This window comes from Aotus nancymaae, unplaced genomic scaffold, assembly GCF_030222135.1.
Source record: "Aotus nancymaae isolate 86718 unplaced genomic scaffold, 86718_ANA_hifiasm-v0.15.2.pri h1tg000131l, whole genome shotgun sequence".
Lineage (NCBI taxonomy): Eukaryota > Metazoa > Chordata > Mammalia > Primates > Aotidae > Aotus > Aotus nancymaae.
Window position 1 is genome coordinate 6,306,132 of NW_026988546.1, and position 20,218 is coordinate 6,326,349.

General features: G+C 40.2%; 1 protein-coding gene, 1 long non-coding RNA gene and 1 pseudogene across 13 annotated transcripts in view; 2 read left to right on the top strand and 1 right to left on the bottom strand.

The window, feature by feature from the left end:
• LOC105710759 (ankyrin repeat domain-containing protein 36B-like) overlaps positions 1-20,218 on the top strand; it is a 261,940-nt gene that overhangs the window by 39,471 nt on the left and 202,251 nt on the right. The window lies entirely within an intron of this gene.
• LOC135272733 (uncharacterized) overlaps positions 1-20,218 on the bottom strand; it is a 36,264-nt gene that overhangs the window by 4,755 nt on the left and 11,291 nt on the right. The gene's annotated exons all lie outside the window — the stretch shown is intronic.
• Positions 13,138-14,332, top strand: LOC135272742 (tripartite motif-containing protein 75-like; annotated as a pseudogene).

Here is a 20,218-nt window from a genome sequence, read left to right on the forward strand (position 1 = left end):
TTTTCCTTTTTGCTGATGATATAATCTTATATCTAGAAAAACCTGGACTCCACCAAAAAACCTTTAGACTTGATAAATAAATAATTACAGGAAAGCTGCAGGATACAAAACCAATGTACAATAATCAGTAGTGTTTTTACACACAAATAATGATCTAATTGAGAAAGGAACAAAAAAGGCAATCCCATTTACAAGAGCTACAAAAAAATACATAGGAGTAAATTTTACCAAGGAGGTGAAAGATCTCTACAGGGAAAACTATAAAACACAAAAGAAATAATAGGTAACACAAACATGAAAAAATATCCCATGTCATGGCTCAGAAGCATTAATATTATTAAAATGATCATATTGCCTAAAATTATCTACAGACCCAAGGCAGTCCTTACTAAAATACCAATGTCATTTTTCACTGAATTAGAAAAAGCAATCCTAAAATTCATATGGAATCCAAAAAGAGCCCAAATAGCCAAATAAATTCTGAGCAAAAAAAATATAGCTGGAGGTATCACATTACCTGATTTCAAAAATATATAACAAGGTTATAGTAATAAAAACAGCATGCTATTGGTATAAAGCAGACAAACAGAATAGAAAACCCAGAAATAAAGCCACGTATTTACAGCCATGTGATCCTCAAAAAAGGCAACGATGACTTAGATTGGGGAAAGGACACCCTCTTAAAAAATGGTGTTGGAAACATTGTGTAGGCATATGAAGAAGAATGAAACAGGACCTCTATCTCTCACTGTTTACAAAAATCAATTTAAAATGGATTAAAGAACTGAAACATAAGACCCAGAACTATAGGAAAATCTAGGAAAAACTCTTCTGGACATTTGTCTAGGGAAAGATTTAATGGCTGAGACCTCAAAAGCACAGGCAACAAAACAAAAATAAATGAGATTTTGATCAAACTAAAATCTGCACAGCAAAAGAAATAATCAAGAGAGTGAAGAGACAATCTGTTGAAAGGGAAAAATATTTGCAAATTATTTATCTGACAGGACATTAATATGTAGAATTTGCAAGGAACTTGAACAACTCAACAGGAAAAACCAAATAATCCCATTAAAAAGTGGGCAAAGGTAAGGATAGACATTTCTCAAAAGAGGACATACAAATGGCATCAGGTATATAAAACATGCTCAGTATCACCAATCATCAGAGAAATGCAAATCAAAACAACAAATGAGATATTATTGTACTTCAGTCAGAATGGCTACTATCAAAATGACAAAAACAAAAACAAAAACAAACAAACAAAAAAGCAGATGTTTTTAAGGATGTGGAGTAAAGTGCATACTTATACACTGTTAGTCAGAATGTAAACAAGTACAGCCACTATGGAAAACAGTATGGATATTTCTAAAAAACTAAAAATAGAAGAATCATTTAATTAAGCAATACCTTCTAGGTATCTACCCAAAGGAAAAGAAGTAAATCTATCAAAGGGATACCTGTACTTGCATGTTTATTTCAGCACTATTCACAATAGCAAAGATGGAATCAACCTAAATGTCTATCAGTGAATGCATGGATAAAGAAAATGTGGTATATATACACAATGGGTTACTATTCTGGCTTTAAAAATAATGAAGTCATGTCATTTGCAGCAACTTGGATGGAACTGGAGGTCATTATGTTAAGAGAAATAAGCCAGGCATGAAAGACACGTATTGCATGTTCTCACTTAACTCTGGGAGTTAAAAATTTAGAACATATTAAGGCAGACAGTGGAAAAACAGATATAAGAGACTGGAAAAGGTAAATGGATGACAGGGGGAAGGATAAAAAGAAGTGAGTTAAAGGGTGCAAACCTAACAATAATATGGAAGGAATGAATTCAACATTTGATGGTAGAGTAGGATAACTACACTGAACAAAAATGTATCATACCAGAGTAATGAACACTCTGAGTACCCTGACTTGACCACTAAACATTATATATATGTAACAGAATTTCTCAAGTATCCCTTAAGTTTGCACAAATAAAAATTTAAAAAATAGAAACAAAGCATACATATTTACATGTATAGGCATATTTCTGGTTAGGTATTTGCTTGTGACCTGTGTGCATACAGCACTCCAGAGTCACAGACTGTGCTGCACTATATCTTGAGAGCAGCAATTCAAAATCCTAAGACCCCTCATGAATGTGGATGTAGATGGGACTTTGTGTGTCAGGGCCATTTGTTGCCTTGGTGTTTTGGAGAAGTTGTGCTCCTGCACTAGAATAGAGCAGAGAGAGCTGAACTGGTGTTTCAGGGTGAATGCTGGAGACAAAAGCCCATGAATACAGTAATATCAGGTAGTTATTCATTCAAATCCCATTTGGCCACTACTTCCTTGAGCTTCTAACAACACAAGAGATGGAGCTCTTTGGGCTTGCATGGCCATAAACTTCTCAACCTAGCACTGATGACCCAAAGACCAGACCAAAAAGTTGTGGTACTTCTAGTACACATTTTCAGTGATGGACCAGCCCAGCCTCACAATCTGGGTCCTAATTTGGTAAAAGGTATCCAGGTAAGGAGGCAGGATCTAACACCATGCTTCCAACCTAGTTTTCTTTGTCTGACACCTACTTTGGCATACAGAAGGGGAGACTGTAAATTCAGTTTCCGGTTCTCATGCTCCTCAAAATTGTAAAAGAGGCCTCCAGCACCTAGTACCTGGGTGTCTGCTGTTCAGGTGTTTTTTGAGCCTGTCCTATATGGTCCTCAAGATCCAGCTAAAATCGGACAGGACAGGCTCATTCAGGACTGTGAGACATTCAACATCTGGAGCCATATTGCTGGCTCACAAAATCCCATTCTTCCTCAGTTCAGACCAACCCTAGCTTGGTTGTTTTTCCAGCCCAGTATCATCATAGCTATGCATATGTGTTAGCCTGTTCTCACACTGCTGTAAAATCTGTGGGTTTTCCAGGTGCATGGTGCAAGCTGTCAGTGGATCTACTATTCTGGAGTCTAGAGGATGGTGGCTTTCTTCTCATGGCTCCACCAGGAAGTGCCCCAGTGGCGACTGTGTGTGGGCTCCAACCCCATATTTCCCTTCTGCACCACTTTCTCCATAAGGGCTCCACCCCTGCACCAGACTTATGACTGGACATTCAGACATTTCCATACATCCTCTGAAATATAGGTGGAGGTTCCCAAACCTCAATTCTTGTTTTCTGTGCACCTGCAGGAACACCACCATGTGGAAGCTACTGAGGCTTGGGGCTTGCACCCTCTGAAGCAACAGCCTGAGCTGTACTTTGACCCCTTTTAGCCATGGCTGGAGTGGCTGGGATGCAGAGCAGCAAGTCTGGAGGCTACACATTGGAAACCATTTTTCCCTCTTAGGCCTCTAGACCTGTGATGCGGTGGGAGAGGGGCAGCTGCCTCAAAGGTTTCTGACATGCCGAGACATTTTCCCCATTGTCTTTGCAATTAGCATTTGGCTCCTTGTTACTTTTACAAATTTCTTCAGTGCGCTTGAATTTCTCCCCGGAATTTTTTTTTCTGCATTGTCAGGATGAAAAATTTCCAAACTTTTATGCTCTGTAAACTTTTGAATGCCAGCCTGCTTAGAAATTTATTCTGCCAGATACCCTAAATCATTTCTCTCAAGTCCAAAGTTTCACAGATTTCTAGGGCAGAGGCAAAAAGCCACAAGTCTCTTTGCTAAAGCATAGCAAGAGAGGCCTTAACTTCAGTTCCCAACAAGTTCCTCATCTCTACCTGAGACAACCTCAGTCTGGACTTCATTGGCCACATCACTATCAGCATTTTGGTCAAAGCCATTCAAAAAGCATCTATGAAGTTCCAAACTTTCCCACATCTTCCTGTCTTCTTCTGAGTGCTCCAAACTGTTCCAGCCTCTACCTGTTACCCAGTTCCAAAGTTGCTTCCACATTTTTGGGTATCTTCACAGCAGTGCCCCACTATGTGGTACCAATTTATTGTATTAGTCTGTTCTCACACTGCTATAAAGAACTGCCTGAGACTGGGTAATTTATAAAGGAAAGAGGGTTAATTGACTCAAAGATCTGCAGGGCTGGGGAGGCCTCAGGAAACTTACAATCATGGCAGAAGGGAAAGCAAGCGTTATCTTACATGGTGTCAGGTGAGAGAAGAAGTGCAGGTAGGGGAAATGGCAGATGCTTATAAAACCATCAGGCGGGGTGCAGTGGCTCATGCTTGTGATTGTAGCACTTTGGGAATTTGAGGCAGGTGGATCACTTGAGCTCAGGAGTTCGAGACCCGCTTGGCCAACATGGTGAAACCCCATCTCTATTAAAAATACAAAAAATTAGCCAGGCATGGTGGTGGTCTGCCTTGTAGGGTTCTGTTGATCCCAGCTACTTGAAAGGCTGAAGCAGGAGAATCACTTGAACCTGGGAAGCAGAGGTTGCAGTGAGATGGTGCCACTACACTTCAGCCTGGGTGACAGAGTGAGACTCTGTCTCAAAAACAAAAACAAAACAAACATCAGATCTTGTGAGAATAGCATGAGGGAAACTGCCCCCATGATTCAATCACTTCCTTTGAGGTCCCTCCCTTGACACATGGGGATTATGGGGATTATAATTTGAGACAAGATTTGGGTGGGAAAGCAGAGCCAAAGCATATGGCCATACTTGCCTTGTCCCTAGAGCATTCTGAGGGTACAGATCTACCCTTTAATTCTGGCTGCACAAAAACAGTTCTACACAAACCCGCACTGGAACATGATTGTATAAACTCATCTTAGGTGTTCAAAATAAGAGGACTTATCTTGATTGCAAGGTTTCAGGAAGTTGAAACTTTTCTCATTGGAGGTTGATGGCACTTGCACTGAGTCTAGTTAAAGTCATTGGCCCGGTGTTTGCCATCAGGAAAGATACATATGAAACTGGCAAAGAAAGAGCCAGTAGCCTCTTCAGCTCCCTTTGCTAACAGCAGGTAGCAAAGTGTTTAGTGACCCCTGCTATAATCTGAACACATCTGTCCATGTGTTGGTGTCTGCCTGTTTGTTAGTTCTTTCAGATTAGGTTTATCCCACAGATAAATTTTGAGATTTATGTATGTTTTTAATATACTTATGTATATATACCTATGGGTAGTTACATGTAAAATCTCTCTATATATGTGCATATACATTTATGTATATATATAATATGTTTGCTACTCTCTATGGCAGCTTCCATCTACCTGGGCCAGCAGGGTTCAGCAGTTGGCCTCTGACTGTTTCTTCACTGGCCTTTGACTTTGGAGACAAGAAGTGTATGTCAAGCCACATACATTTGTCCACGTTTCTTACTTGTGAAAGAGGCCTTGGCCACCTGGCCCCAGCTGCCTTTAATAAGAGTTTCTTCAAGTCTGCCTTGTAAGATTCTGTTGATCCCCCCACAATGAGGCAGAGCTGGCTTGCTCAGCACTGTGTAGCCTTCCACGTGTAGGGCCAGTGCCTGTCCCCTAAAAGCCACCCACGACCCTCATTGCAGACCTACCCTGGGCTGACTGACCTTTTTGCCTGGTACCGTCTTACTTAACCCATTGTCACAATGCCCTCAGCTTATCCTGGGAGCTCACGTGTAACCTTTCTTTCTCTAAACAGAAAGCCTCTTTTTCCCTCACCCAAACTGAAGCACCATTCACTAACTCCACCTCAGAAGTTCGATAGAATAGCACCCTTTCTGATTCAAAGGTTTTAGAGAAGGAAATAGGTTTCCCCTGTTGAATGATGGCACTTAGGCTTATGTGCTTAAAGTCTCAGGTCTTGTATTTATCATCAGGGCAGGGTCACAAGGAACTGGCAAGAAAGGAATTCAGTGGCTTGTTCATCTCTCTTTACTTCCAAGAGGTGGCAATGGTGCACTTGTATGTGCGTTGGTATGTGACTGTGCTTGTGGGTTCTTTCAGATATTTATCTCAAAGATAGATTTTTCTATTTATTTTTATATATTTATGTATATATACCAGTAGATAATTATATATTATACATCTTCACATATATGTACAAATATATACATATATTTGCTTCTCTCCTACAGGGAGAAACACCAACACAGTCTGGTAGACAACACTAGAAAATTGTGTGTATAAATATCTCTATTTTAATTTTTATTGTCTCTATGTTGAGACATATATTTATGCATCACATATTTCTTAATATATTAAAAAACATCTGCGTTTACCTGTGTGTATTTATTGATTTTGAGTCATGTTTTTGCCTATGCCCTGTATTGGTGATCCCCTCCAGACAGACAGACTATGCTCTATTGTTTTTTGAGAGCAGCAGTTCCAAAAAGGACCCTATGGAGTATTGTTTTTCTGGTCCTGTAAGAAGACACGGTTGTACACTGCACTATGAATAGAGGAGACACCGGTTTCCTTGGTGACTGGGAAAAGTGTGTTCCTGCACTAGCGGAGAGCAGAAAGAGCAAACTGCTGTTTTAGGGGTAATGGCAGTGCCAAAGTCCTATGGGATCAGGTAAGATTAGGTGGTCTTCCATTCAAGTTCTATCTCATCCATGACATCCTGCACTTCAAAGAATAAAAGGGATGGGTCTTTGCAGGTGGACATAGACCTCTTGGTCTTGTCTTGGTATCCAAAGTCCAACCAGAAAGCTAGCAGTGCTTCTGGCCCAGGGTCTTAGGTCTCTCTTCAGCTTCCTGGCTTGACCATGCATGTTTAACATCCACCACAGTGGTGTGGCTTTTAGCCCGGAAGCCTGTTTTCAGTTTGGCCACAGGCTGCTTCCATCCTCTAGTACTAGCAGAATCCACCAGTTGCCTTTTACCCAGTTTTCTTCGCTGGCCTCTTCCTTTGGCATACAGAAATTTATGTCAAGACACATACCTTTTGCTATGTTTCACACACTTGTGACAGAGGTCTCAACTACTTGGCCCCCAGGTGTCTTTAATCAGAGGTTCCTCCTGACTGCCCTGTAGGGTTCTGCCCATCCAGCTGGAACTGGCCAGAGCTGGCTTATTCAGGACTGTGTAGCCTTCCACACTTAGGGCCATTTGCCTGGCCCCTAAAGGCCACCAGTGGCCCTCAGTGCAGACCTACCCTGGCCTGACTGTACTTCCAGCTCAGCACTGTCTTAAACAACCCACTGTCACAGTGCCCCCAGGCTATACTGTAGGCTCAGACCTACTCATTCTTTTCTCTCTGGAAAGCCTCGTCTCCACCCACCCAAAAATGCCACCCACACCTGAAATACCATTTGGTGCCCACCTCAGATTTACAAGAAGAGTACATTTCCTGATTCAAAGGTTTTAGAGAAGGGAACAGGTTCCCTACTATTGAGTAATGGCTCTTAGGTTGGGTCTGGTTAAAGCCTGGGGTTTGCCATCAGGGTGGGGTCACATGGAACTGACAAGGAAAGACTGCAGTGGCTTTTTTGGTTGTCTTTGCTGACAGTAGATGGCAACAGGTCCCCGTGACCCCTACTATGATGTTAAATGCATCTGTTTGTGTGTTTGTGTGTGCTTGTGTTTGTGGCTTCTTTTAGTTTATATTGATCTCACAGATAGATATTTATATTTATACATTTTTGCTCTATGTATTTGAGTATATAGATATATATATACACACACACACACACACCTATAGGTAATTATACTCAATATCTCTATTTTTATATATGTGTGTCTCTATATATGGATTCATGTACATGTATATATGCTCTACATGGAGAAACATCTTCATAGACTGGCAGACAGCACTAGAAAGTCACATGTGTAAATATCTTTAATTTTTATTTGTCTATATCTTGATCCATGTATTTATATGTTATTTATGCTTTTATATGTTTAAAAATGTCCACATAATGTTTATACTTATTACTTGTTTCTTTGCTTGTGCCCTGAAGGTGTGATATACTCCACACTGACAAACTGCGTTCTAATGTTTTTCAGAGCTGTGATTTCCAAAAGCTGCGACCTTATGGAGCATTGCTTTTCTGTTCTAGTTAAAAGAAAGAGCTTTGCAACTGACTATGTAATCGCTTGTGTTTGGAAGAAGTTATGCCCCTGCACTAGGAGAAAGTAGACAGAATTGACTCGTTTCTGGGTGAATGGGGACACGAAACCTATGGAACCAAGTAAAATCCAGTAGTCTTTCATTAAGTCATATCTGGTCTATACCTTCCTGAGCTCTAACAACAGAAAAGATGGAACTTTCTGTGTGGCCATCCATGAGTTGACATTATCTTGGGAACTAAATCAGGCTTAAAAGCTAGCAGTTGTCCTGGCCCAGGGCCGGATGCCCTGCCCAGTTTCTCAGTCACTGTTTAGCTTCCTGGCTTGCATATGTGCAGTTCACACCCACTGTGATGGATTGGCCTCCACCCACAAGCCAGACTCCAGTGAGGGAATAGGCTTCTTCCATCCACCTGGGCTGGCAGGGTCACCAAGTAACCTCTGACCTGGGATTTTTATTTTTGAGACAGGATCTCATTCTGTTGCCTAGGCTGGAGTGTAGTGGCATGGTTATGGTTCACTTTAGCCTCCACCTCCTGCGCTCAAGGAATCCTCTTGCCTTGGCCTCTCAAAGTACTAGGATTGCAGGCATGAGCCACCATGCATGGTCTGAACTTGTTTTTTTTTTCCAGTCTTCTACTTTGGGGTCCAGCAGTGTATGTCAAGTCACATATATTTGTCCATGTTTCTACTACTAGCAATAGAGGCCTCAGGCACCTGAACCCCAGGTATCTTGAATTTAGGTATTTCATGTCTGTTTTGCAGGGTTCTGTAGACCTAGCTGAAACCTGCCAGAACAGGCTTATTCAGGGCTGTGTAACCTTCAGTATCTGGGTTTACTTTCCCCTAAAGCCACCAACGACAATCAGCGCAGTTTTAAGCTGGCCTGGCTGTTTTTCAGTGCAGAACTATTGTACTCCTCCACACTCACAGTGCCTTCAGACAATCCTGGGGGCTCAGACCTTGCCTTTCTGCCTTTCTGCAGAAAGCCTTCTTTCCACTCACCCATACTGGGACAAAATTGTTTTCACACACCTTTACGTTTAAAAAAAGAGCATCGGTCGGGTGCAGTGGCTCACACCTGTAATCCCAGCTACTCAGGAGGCTGAGACACGAGAATCATTTGAACATGGGAGGCAGAGGTCGCAGTGAGTTGAGATTGCACCACTGCACTCCAGCCTGGGCAACAGAGTGAGACTCTGTATCAAAAAAAAAAAAAAGCATCTATCATGATTGAAAGGATTGGGAGGAATGGACAGCTTCCTGCTAGAGGATGACAGCACTTTGATAGGCTCTGGTTAAAGTCCCTGGCCTGGTGTTTGCCATCAGGGTAGGGTCACATGGAATGTTCAGGGAAAGACTCCAGTGGCCTTTCTGTGTCCCTTCACTGACAGGTGGCAAGAGGGCCCAATGGCCCCTAGTATACATGCAAGTAAATCTGTGTGTGTTCATGAGTTTGTGTTTTTTTAAGATAACGTTTATTTTTTGCATATTTATTTATATCTATCTGTATTTCCTTATAAATGTGTCTATACTTATATATAACCATATATGATATCTTTATTTATATATTCATCTATGTGCATAAATTTCTGTCCTGCATGGAGAAATACCACCACCTAGTGGAAGTCAGGACTATGAAGTTGTACATATTAATATATATATTTTAAATGTTATTTTTCTGTGTTGATGCATATATTTACGTATTACATATTTCTTATATTTAATAGTAGCCACATTTATGTGCATGTATATATTTATATTTTGTCATGTCTTTGCTGATGTGAAATACTCCAGAATGCCAGACTGCACTTCACTTTTTCTTGAGAACAGCAATTCCAACACACAGAGATGCCATCTAGTGTCATTCCTCTGGTTGACTGGGAAGAAGCAGCTGTGCATTGGCCTCTGGGTGTCAGGGCCATTTGTTTCTCCACCAAAAGCCTATGGGACCAGGTAACATCAATCAGTCTTCCAGTCAGGTCCCCTCTGGTTGCCATCTCCCCAGGAGTCTAAGAATGTAAGAGTCAGGGGTCCTTGCCTGGCCATACACTTCTCATCGTAGACTTGAAATCCAAAGGCCAGCTGAAAAAATAACAGAGCTTCTGGCCTCAAAACAGATACATGGGCCCACAGCCTTGGGGGCTTGCACAGGCACTGTTCACATCCACCGTGCTGAAACTGTCTTGTTGTACAATCTGGTCACTAGATTGTACAACAGCATCATCCATCCACCTTGGCTGACAGTGTTAGTAGCCTTCATCTGACCTGGCTTTCTTCACCTGCTACCTACTTTGGGGTACACAAGGATTTCTTAATTCAGACCTATGTTTTCCATGTCTGTTCTTGGTGTTCTTCACTCCTGTTTGTGGGTTTCTGTCTATAGGTATCTCCAGATCCACCAACTGCAGATGGAAGAATAGGTTTCCTTGGGATTGTGTATCTTTCAGCATCTGGGGCCACATTCCTCATCCCAAAAGATTTCAGTGTCCATTAGTGCAGTTTTATCATGGCTTGGCTGTCTTTCCAGTTCACTACTATTTTTATCAACTCACATTTCCAATTTCTCCACCAAAACCTAGGGGTTCATACACTTTTTTTCTACCTCTCTGTGGAAAGTATGTCTTCTACCCACCCCTATTGACACACCATTTTCTGGACCATCCTTAGGGGTTAGTTTTCATCTGTCTTATATGGAGAAAGATGTCCATAGAGTGACAAGTTGTGCTACAAAGTTCTATGTATAAATATCCATATTGCAATTTTTATTTTTATATGTTGATGCATATATTTACAAATATCACATATTTGTTTTATACTTAAAAACTCTACATTTATATGTGTGCATATATTTATTTCTCCTTATGTCTTTGTGCACAGTATGCATGAAAAACTTCAGAATGATAGAGTAGACTGCCCTTCACTGTGTCTTGAGATCAGCAATTCCAACCACACAGATGCCACCAAATGTTATTCCTCTGGTCTACCAGGAAGATGCAGCTGCATATTGTACTCTGGGTATTGTTAGAATTATTTGTTCAAATTGGGTCATTCTTGTCTTACCCAACTAAAACAGAGTTGAGAAAGCAGGGGGAAAAAGCACTCAGGACACAGTGTTCCTCCTGAAATGTGATTCTCTGCAAGACTGGCTGCTGAATCTGAATGTTGACACCTGAGATCGGTTTTAACTAATAGTTCCTGAAATGGACTGCTGTAAATCTTAAACGAATTTTGTCCACTACCATCACTCACCACCCTTGTCTGCTTCCCAAACTCTTATTAGTACCAATAATCTTTCTTGAAAAGCAATGTGTAACATTTCTCTATTTCACAAAATCTGAAACTTTCCCTTTGTTTTTTGGACATATCAGAAACAACCTAGTCTGCATGTATGCCCAAAGTTCAATTCTTCTTCCCCACATGAAACATTAAATTTAGAGATTTGTTTTTACATTTTTATTTTGACTTTAATCTACATGGTGTCAGAAGCGGGATACTAAGCTGCCTCGCCTGCACAATCATGAGTCCTTGGAAGTAGGGTGTGAGGACCCACACTGGGGCCCCCTGAGTCCCCCACTTCCACTTGGTGAGTCTCTCTTGGTGAATCTCTCTTGGATGAAACTCCTTATTGGTGAGTCTTTCTTGGATGAAACTCCTGATTTTGTTGGAGTTATGTTTTATGTAGAATTTGGTTGAGTAGTGGTCTTTCCCCCTCCCATTTGGGAGACTTCCTTTGGAGAGGGAATCAATTTCCTTCTGTGGACTTCAGCTGCAAGATTTGGGCTTCAAGGTTTAAGTGAGGGGATTTTTTCCTTTCAGTGTAAAATGGTTATCATCCTTCCTAGTAAGTACATTGTTTACTTTCCATTGACACTTGAGTTTGTTTGGCCTTTGAGTATTAGACACTTGTGTTTAATTGGCTTTTGTGTATTTGGCATTAAACTAGAGCACCTTCAAAATGGGGTCTCAAAGTTCAAAAGCATGCTGAGATATTTTCTGGGACTTTAGCTGGTAACACATCTAAACATTACAGGGATCATTAACACGATTTGTTGTTTTTAAAACTAAACTAAAAGATCATGGCTATAAAATTATGTATTCCAAATAAGACATGTACTTCTCATTGGTAGCTTGAGGCTAAAAAAAAAACCAACATTCAGGGCTCAAAAATTTCCTTGCTGCAAAATAGTCTCAGAGCCAGCTGAGGTGCTTTCCTCTCTGAAGCGTTCTTCTCCCCTTGTTGCAATTCCTCCTTTTTATCCCTCTTTTAGCTAAACACTTTTGTTTCAAAAACTCCTTAGCTATTCTGGCATACTGATTATTCAAGTAAAAACACTTGAAAACCAGCAGATATTTAAAAAATATTTTGACCTTCACACTGTTTCTTAAAAACAAAAAGTGAAATTCACATGTAAAGACACCTCTCCAGACTGTGCTGTACTGTAGCCTGGGTGACAAGGCAAGATCCTATTTCAAAAATAAAAAGATATCTTCTCTATAACAAAAGGAATGACATTCTTACCTTCAAGGACAAAAAACCAAGTCCGAGAAAATACTATTCAAACTTTGTTAGAACTCTTATATTTTGGGCCTCCTTATATAATTGAGTCACATTTGCACAGTTAATTTTTCTTTGTCCAGTCCAGTATAGTGGAAACTGACTTGAACTGCTTGACTCCAAATTCTGTTCACAGCCTTTGTAAAACTGCCTGTTAAAAAAATACTAAAGTTTAATCTTATCAAATCTTATCAGAAAAATAATCTGGATCTTTTTTTTATTCACATAAGTTTATATGTTTTATTACCTCAAGACTGATATTAAAATTAGAGCTCTAAGATCTTTATATGTGTGTATGTGTGTTTAGATATGTTTCTGCATATATACATGTATTATGATATAAGTTGTGTCTACATAATAAAATCAGGTGTAGTCAGTCAGAAATGGCTTAGGAAATTTTATTTTGTTTGGTTTAAATAAGTGAGAACTCATATAGGGGCATATGTTCTTAGGATGTCCTGAGGCTATGTCATGGGCCATCGTCCTTAACCTTGGCAAATAAACCTCTGAAATGATTGCAACTTGCCTGGGTTGTTATCTTTGATTTACATCTGGCAACCACAGAGGGATCCTGAGTGGAGGTGGCCCTGACCAGTGGCAGCTCTCTGTTCAGTGCTTGGCATGGTCTTGAGTTATCTACAGGGAAGTTTTCCTTGCCCTGTCTGTTGTCACCAGTGCTGAGAGGAGAGGGCACACATCAGGAGCAACACCCAGCTGGGAAGGATGATTGAAATGGTCAAGCTCCACAGCATTGAAGACAGACAGGAAGAGACACCCTTGTGTGGGAAGCACAACCAGTTCCTGATTGTTTTCTGAGAGGTGGACCTAGTGGTGCTGTGTCCCCTGTAGACTCAGTCCCCTTACCACCAGGGCCACTACGTGACACCCAGAGAACTGCCTCTCATTACAGGAAAAGGCTCTGCAGTTACATCCAGCCCCTGAAAAAGCAACTGGCAGACCTTCAAAAATTAATAAGCATTCAAAGCAAAAAACTCCTTAGAACTGAGAGAGAAGGTGGAAAACCAAAGTAGGAATTATCCTCTGAATTTGAGCACCTGAGCCAGTTTTTAGAATATGAGCAATGAGCAGTTCTCTGCAGGTTAGCTGAAGAGAAGGGCAATCAGCAGAAACTCAGTGCACACATAACAGCATTTTAAATCTAGATTTATACACTCAAAAGCCAATTAATTAAGGTTGTACAGCTCAGTGAGTTATCTGAAGTGGAATTGCTCTCACAAATTAAAATTTTCTACGAGTCTGAAAATGAGAATAGCCTGTCAATCTTTTCAATTAATTTAAGGAGAGAGGCTGCAGTTTCCTCCCCAATATTCTGCTCTGCAGATAATTATAAAGAAATTTAAAGTAGACATAATTCTAGGCCCTGAAACAGCACACCCTATCTTAATTGTACCTGAGGATAAAAAATGTGTGAGATTTACAAAGAAAAAACAAAAGATTCCTGGTTTTCCAAAAAGATTTGTAGTCAAACCAGTTGTCCTGTGTTACTCTATTTTCATTCTGACAAGCATTTCTGGGAGGTAGAAGTGGGAGATTAAGTCCGAATAGGCTATTGGCATTTGCAAAGATTCTCTTCCCACAAAAGAAAGGAGACCACCATCCGTCCAGCAAGGATGTTGGAGGATTCTGCTGCAGGATGATGGCTCTCATGCACCAGGAGCTTTTCCAGCCCCTCTCTTGTTTTTTTTTTTTTTTTTTTTTTTTTTTATTGCATTTTAGGTTTTGGGGTACATGTGAAAAACATGCAAGGTTGTTGCTTAGGTGCATACGTGGCAGTGTGATTTGCTGCCTTCCTCCCCTTCACCCATATCTGGCATTTCTCCCCATGCTATCCCTCCCCAATTCCCCACCCCCCCACTGTCCCCCCCACTCCCCCACAACAGACCCCCATGTATAGTGCTCCCCTCCCTGTGTCCATGTGTTCTCCTTGTTCAACACCCGCCTATGAGTGAGAACATGTGGTGTTTGATTTTGTGTTCTTGTGTCAGTTTACTGAGAATGATGGTTTCCAGGTTCATCCATGTCCCTACAAAGGACGCGAACTCCTCGTTTTTAATGGCTGCATAATATTCCATGGTGTATATGTGCCACATTTTTCCTGTCCAGTCTATCATCGATGGGCATTTGGGTTGGTTCCAGGTCTTTGCTATTGTAAACTGTGCTGCAATGAACATTCGTGTGCATGTGTCCTTATAGTAGAACGATTTATAATCCTTTGGATATATGCCCAGTAATGGGATTGCTGGGTCAAATGGAATTTCTATTTCTAGGTCCTTGAGGAATCGCCACACTGTTTTCCACAATGGTTGAACTAATTTACACTCCCACCAACAGTGTAAAAGTGTTCCTATTTCTCCACATCCTCTCCAGCATCTGTTTTCTCCAGATTTTTTAATGATTGCCATTCTAACTGGTGTGAGATGGTATCTCAATGTAGTTTTGATTTGCATTTCTCTAATGGCCAGTGATGATGAGCATTTTTTCATATGCTTGTTGGCCTCATGTATGTCTTCTTTTGTAAAGTATCTGTTCATGTCCTTCGCCCACTTTTGAATGGGCTTGTTTGTTTTTTTCTTGTAAATCTTTTTTAGCTCGTTGTAAATTCTGGATATCAGCCCTTTGTCAGATGGGTAGGCTGCAAAAATTTTTTCCCATTCTGTTGGTTGCCGATTCACTCTATTGACTGTTTCTTTTGCTGTGCAGAAGCTGTGGAGTTTGATTAGGTCCCATTTGTCTATTTTGGCTTTTGTTGCCAATGCTTTTGGTGTTTTGGTCATGAAGTCCTTGCCTACGCCTATGTCCTGAATGGTTTTGCCTAGGTTTCCTTCTAGTGTTTTTATGGTGTTAGGTCTTATGTTTAAGTCTTTAATCCATCTGGAGTCAAGCCCCTCTCTTGTTAGAAGTGAAAGTCAGAGGCACTGGTATTTTCCTGGACCGTTAGCCAGGTGAGATCTCATTCTATAACATGACTGAGAAATCTCACATCTATACTTTCACTGATACTTTTACTGGACCTCTTTGGCCTTATTTTCGTGTAAGATCTGATTCAAAACCTCTCAGAATCTGTTTATGAATGTAATAAATAAACAGTTTTTAATGAAAATCTACCTGATAGGCTATTTTACTAGTTGTTGCTTTTTTTAAATGGGAATTGTGGAAGCTACTGAATTAATATACCCATGAATCAATTCCCCCTTGCCCACAAGTTTTTCTTTCACACTTTCACTATTTCCAAGAAGGAAGTTTTATTTTGTCCCAACAACCATCAATAAGACAATGCTAGGAATGCCTCCATCCCAGGAATGACATGGGGGTTACCTGTCTCCTGTGTGAACCTTGGCACATTGCTGAGTACAAGAGTGATTGTTTCTGTGTTTCAGAAAGTGATGATGGGATTTGAAGGGGATTAACAAAATTGGAACTTGTCAACTTTGCCTCCTCTGTATAAAGGTTGAATTGTGCTATTTTGGGCACATACAAAGCTGTCTACTAGCAGAAGCAGGTTGCAACCCTTAAACCACAGGGCACAATTGAAAGGGGTGGGGTGAGGAGGGCACCACAGGGAGAGAGTAAGCATCTTTAGCCTTTAACATAACGGGCTTTTACATTTTTATTCTGTTATCCCCAGAAGCTACCAACTGGTAGCACTTGCAACATCAGGTTTCTTGGAACCTAATTGCTCCACATAATTTTTATTTCTGCCTATATTCTTTGCTATTGTGCATAGTATTTTAGAACACAGCAACTTGTTATGACATTGAAGAGAACTGAAAAGTTATTAATAATGAACATTACAGTTAGAACCATGTTAGAGACTGAAATAGGAATCACTGGGCAGGATGGCATACCTATTTTTGTTCAGAATTTTCTTACAAACATAGCTAGTATTTACTGAGTCCTCACTACATTCCAGGAGTTGCAGTATTTTCAGACCAACTCTGGGATGTGGGTAATAAGCTGTTTACAAAGTAAGTTTAAAATTAAGAAAATAGTCTTAGGCAAAGTATACTTGTTGAGATGACTCAGCCAGTGGTAAGAAGATGTCCAGGGATGCCTTCAGTCACTGGTAAACCAGCATTCTTAAATGGGTTTTCGATGGAATGCTTTATACATAAACAAGAAGTAGCAAGATATTCTTTCTCTGACTGTGAAAAAGGAGATGTCCACAGGTACATGTTTAAAGTCTTAGGATGCCACACTAACTTAACCAGAAGGATATGGGTTTATATCTAGGTTCTGTAGTTTCTGGTAGTGAGCTTAAACTTATTTACAAAATGGAGATAATACTTAAACACTTATTTTGCAAGAAAGTTATAATGATGGAATTATATATATATATATATATATATATGTATGTGTATTAACTTCATACATATATAGTTAACTTCCACATCTTTCCATACCTTGCTTTTGTTTTATTTTTTGGTAGGGGGGGATCTCACTCTACTGCCCAGGCTGGAGTGCAGTGGCACAATCATAGCTCATTGTAACCTCAAATTCCTGGGCTCAAGGGATCCTCCTGCCTCAGCCTCCACACTGAGTATCTGTGACTATAGGCTCATGCTACCACACCCAGGCAATTTTTATTTATTATATTTATTACTATTATTTTTAATAGAGACATGGTCTCACTGTGTTGACCAGGCTGATCTTGAACCCCTGGCCTCAAGCAGTACTCCTATCTTGGCCTCCCAAACAAGGTGCTGGGATTACAGTCATGAGCCACTATTGCCCATCCTGAAAAAGACATTTCTGGCTCAGTAAGGGAAATATGAGTATGACAGCATGTCAGGTGATATCAGTGAGCTGTTAATTCTCTTAGGTGTGATAGCATTATGAGTCAGGAAATTCCCTTATTCTTAGAGATTCATAGTCAAATATTTAGGGGTGAAATTTTATTTCTATGATTTTTATTAAAGATCTCCAGGCAAAAACATGAGGATAAATAAAGCAAATATGGCAAAATAGTGATAACTGTTGAGTCTAGGTGATGGTGTATGGACATTTTACTTTCTGTACTACTCTTTGTACATTAAATAAAAAGAACAAGCAAAACTGTTTAAAAATTTTTCTACTTCTAGGTTTTCACAAAAATTTTAAGTTACCAAAAATACAAATTCTAGTTAATATATAAATCTGCATATAAAGTATGCCAAAGTAAGATGTGTTCTGATGAAAAAATTATGAAAATAATGTTCTTATTAAAATATTTTTTGGTATAAGTCAATGGTTATTTATAAATTAGGTAAAAAGGAACTGGTAAGTAAGAGAGATGTAAAGAAAATTACAGATATGAGTGAGAAGGTGGTTTTGGTAAGAAGGATTAAGAAGAAAATAATTCTGTATGAGAAAGGATCCTGTATGGAAATTTTTGTCCTGATATAAAATGACTAGTTATTTAAGAAAGAGTGATTTTTAGGAGAAAACAAAGTCCAAGCATGTTGTAAATGGTCTGTGTAAATCTGATAAGGTTTGTGATATAGTTTGGACCTGTGTCCCTGCCCAAGTTTCATGTTCAATTGTAATCCCCAGCATTGGAGCTGGGGCCTGGTGAGAGGTGATTGGATCATGGGGTGGACTTTTCATGAATGATTTAGCACCATCTCCTTGCTGCTGTCCTCCTGATAGTGAGTGAGTTATTGTGAGATCTGGTTGTTTAAAAGTGGGTGGCATTTTCCTTCTCTCTCTTGCTCCTGCTTTCACCAGGTAATGTGCCTGATCCTTCTTTGCCTTCCACCATGACTGGAAGCTTCCTGAGTTCTCTCCAGGAGCAGATGCTGCTGTGCTTCCTGTACAGCCTGTAGAACCATAAGCCAACTAAACCTCTTTTCTTTATAAATTACCCAGTCTCAAGTATTTTTTTTTTTTTGTAGGAGTCAAAGAGTAGCCTCACACAGTGCAAAAAGAATTTATAAAATAATTTTTATGTGATTAAGTTGACTTTATACTTTATTTATTTTGAGATAGAATATTGCTCTGTCACCCAGGCTAAAGTGCAGGGACGTGATCTCAGCTCACTGCAACCTCTGCCTCTTGGATTCAAGTGATTCTTGTGTGTGCCTCAGCCTCCCGAATAGCTAGGATTACAGATGTGCACCATCCTGCCTAGCTAATTTTTGTATTTTTAGTAGAGACAAGGCTTCACTATGTTGGCCTGGCTGGTCTCGAACTCCTGGCCTCAAGTGATCCACCTGCTTTGGCTTCCCAAATGTGGGGGATTACATGTGTGAGCCATCACACCCAGCCAGTTAACTTTAATTAAAAGAAAATTTGTCTTTCTAGAGATTGGGCTTTGATATAAAAAATCCACTACTGCAAGACTAAAGAACAACAAGATTTTCTTAAAATATTGATTTACTCTTAAAAAATTGCAAGAAGTTGTACATTTAAAATTCCATAAGCTGTTTCTTTTTGAAATTTCTCAGCTGGATAGCTCAGGAGTCCAACTTCTGCTGTAGTCTGTTGCCTCAGGTTTTCTCACTTTGAGAAGGCCTGGGATGGTAACTCATCCTTCAACTTTTTTTGGCTCTTATGACATTTTTTTCCCTTTCAGTTCTAAATCTGTTGTTATGGTGTGATGCAGAAGGTTTTATCTTGAAGGTTAAAAAGGCAATGTTTTCCTCCAGATAATTTAATTCTGTACTTTTGTTCTGTCTTATTATGTTTTAGTTTGAAGTTTTTCTGAAAAATTAACTCACAAGAGATAGATTATTTGAAAAGGTGGCATGCAGATTTGTTTGGCATGTATGTGTGGGAGTTTTTAGAATAAAGACCCAAGGTATAGAGAAAATTGTCCATTTTTACACTTAGGTTTGACAAAGTATAAACAGCTACATAAAAATATGATTGAACAAGCATGTAATTTAATGCTAATAGACTGTATGGAAAAAACCAGAAAGGTCTGCTGGGTTAACCTTCTGATTCTTAACCTCCCTGAGCATGCATTCCTTCCTTCTGGGTCTGGGTGTCTCATGACCTATAATCGAACAAGAAAGGCCAGGTCCTTCCTTCCTTTCTTTCCTTCCTTCCTTCCCTCCCTCCCTCCTTCCCTCCCTTCCTTTTTCCTTCCTTCCTTCCTTCCTTCTTTCTCTCTCTCTCTCTTTCTTTCTTTCTTTAATTCTGACAGGATTTCACTCTGTCACCTAGGCTGAAGTGCAGTGTAGTGATCTCAGTGCACTGCAGCCTCTACTTCTTGGGCTCGAGTAATCCACCCACCTCAGCCTCCAAGTAACTGGGACTACAGGCATGCACCATCATGTTCAGCTAATTTTGTTTAGTTTTTTTTTAGAGATGGGGTCTCACTATGTTACCCAGGCTGGTCTCAAACTCCTGGACTCAAGTGATCCTCACACCTTGGCCTCCCAAGATGTTGGGATTACAGGCATAGCCACTTTGCCCAGTGTAAGGTCAGATAATTTCTTTATGGCCAATTCTTACATAGAAAGGTGGAGGAAAATTTAGAGTAATATTTTTAGGTTTTATGGCTGGCTTTGAGGAAAAGAAGGTCTGATTTCTGGGACCTGCCTTGGAGAAGAAAGATTCTAGTTCCCTTGAGAGAAAATGGGACTAAGGGACACGAAAGCAGAGGGAGGCCACAGAAAAATGTTTACTTCTGAGGCCCTTCTGAGGCTTTCATTTGTGGGTATTGCTTTGAGCCCCAACATATGTCCCAAGTGGTCAATAT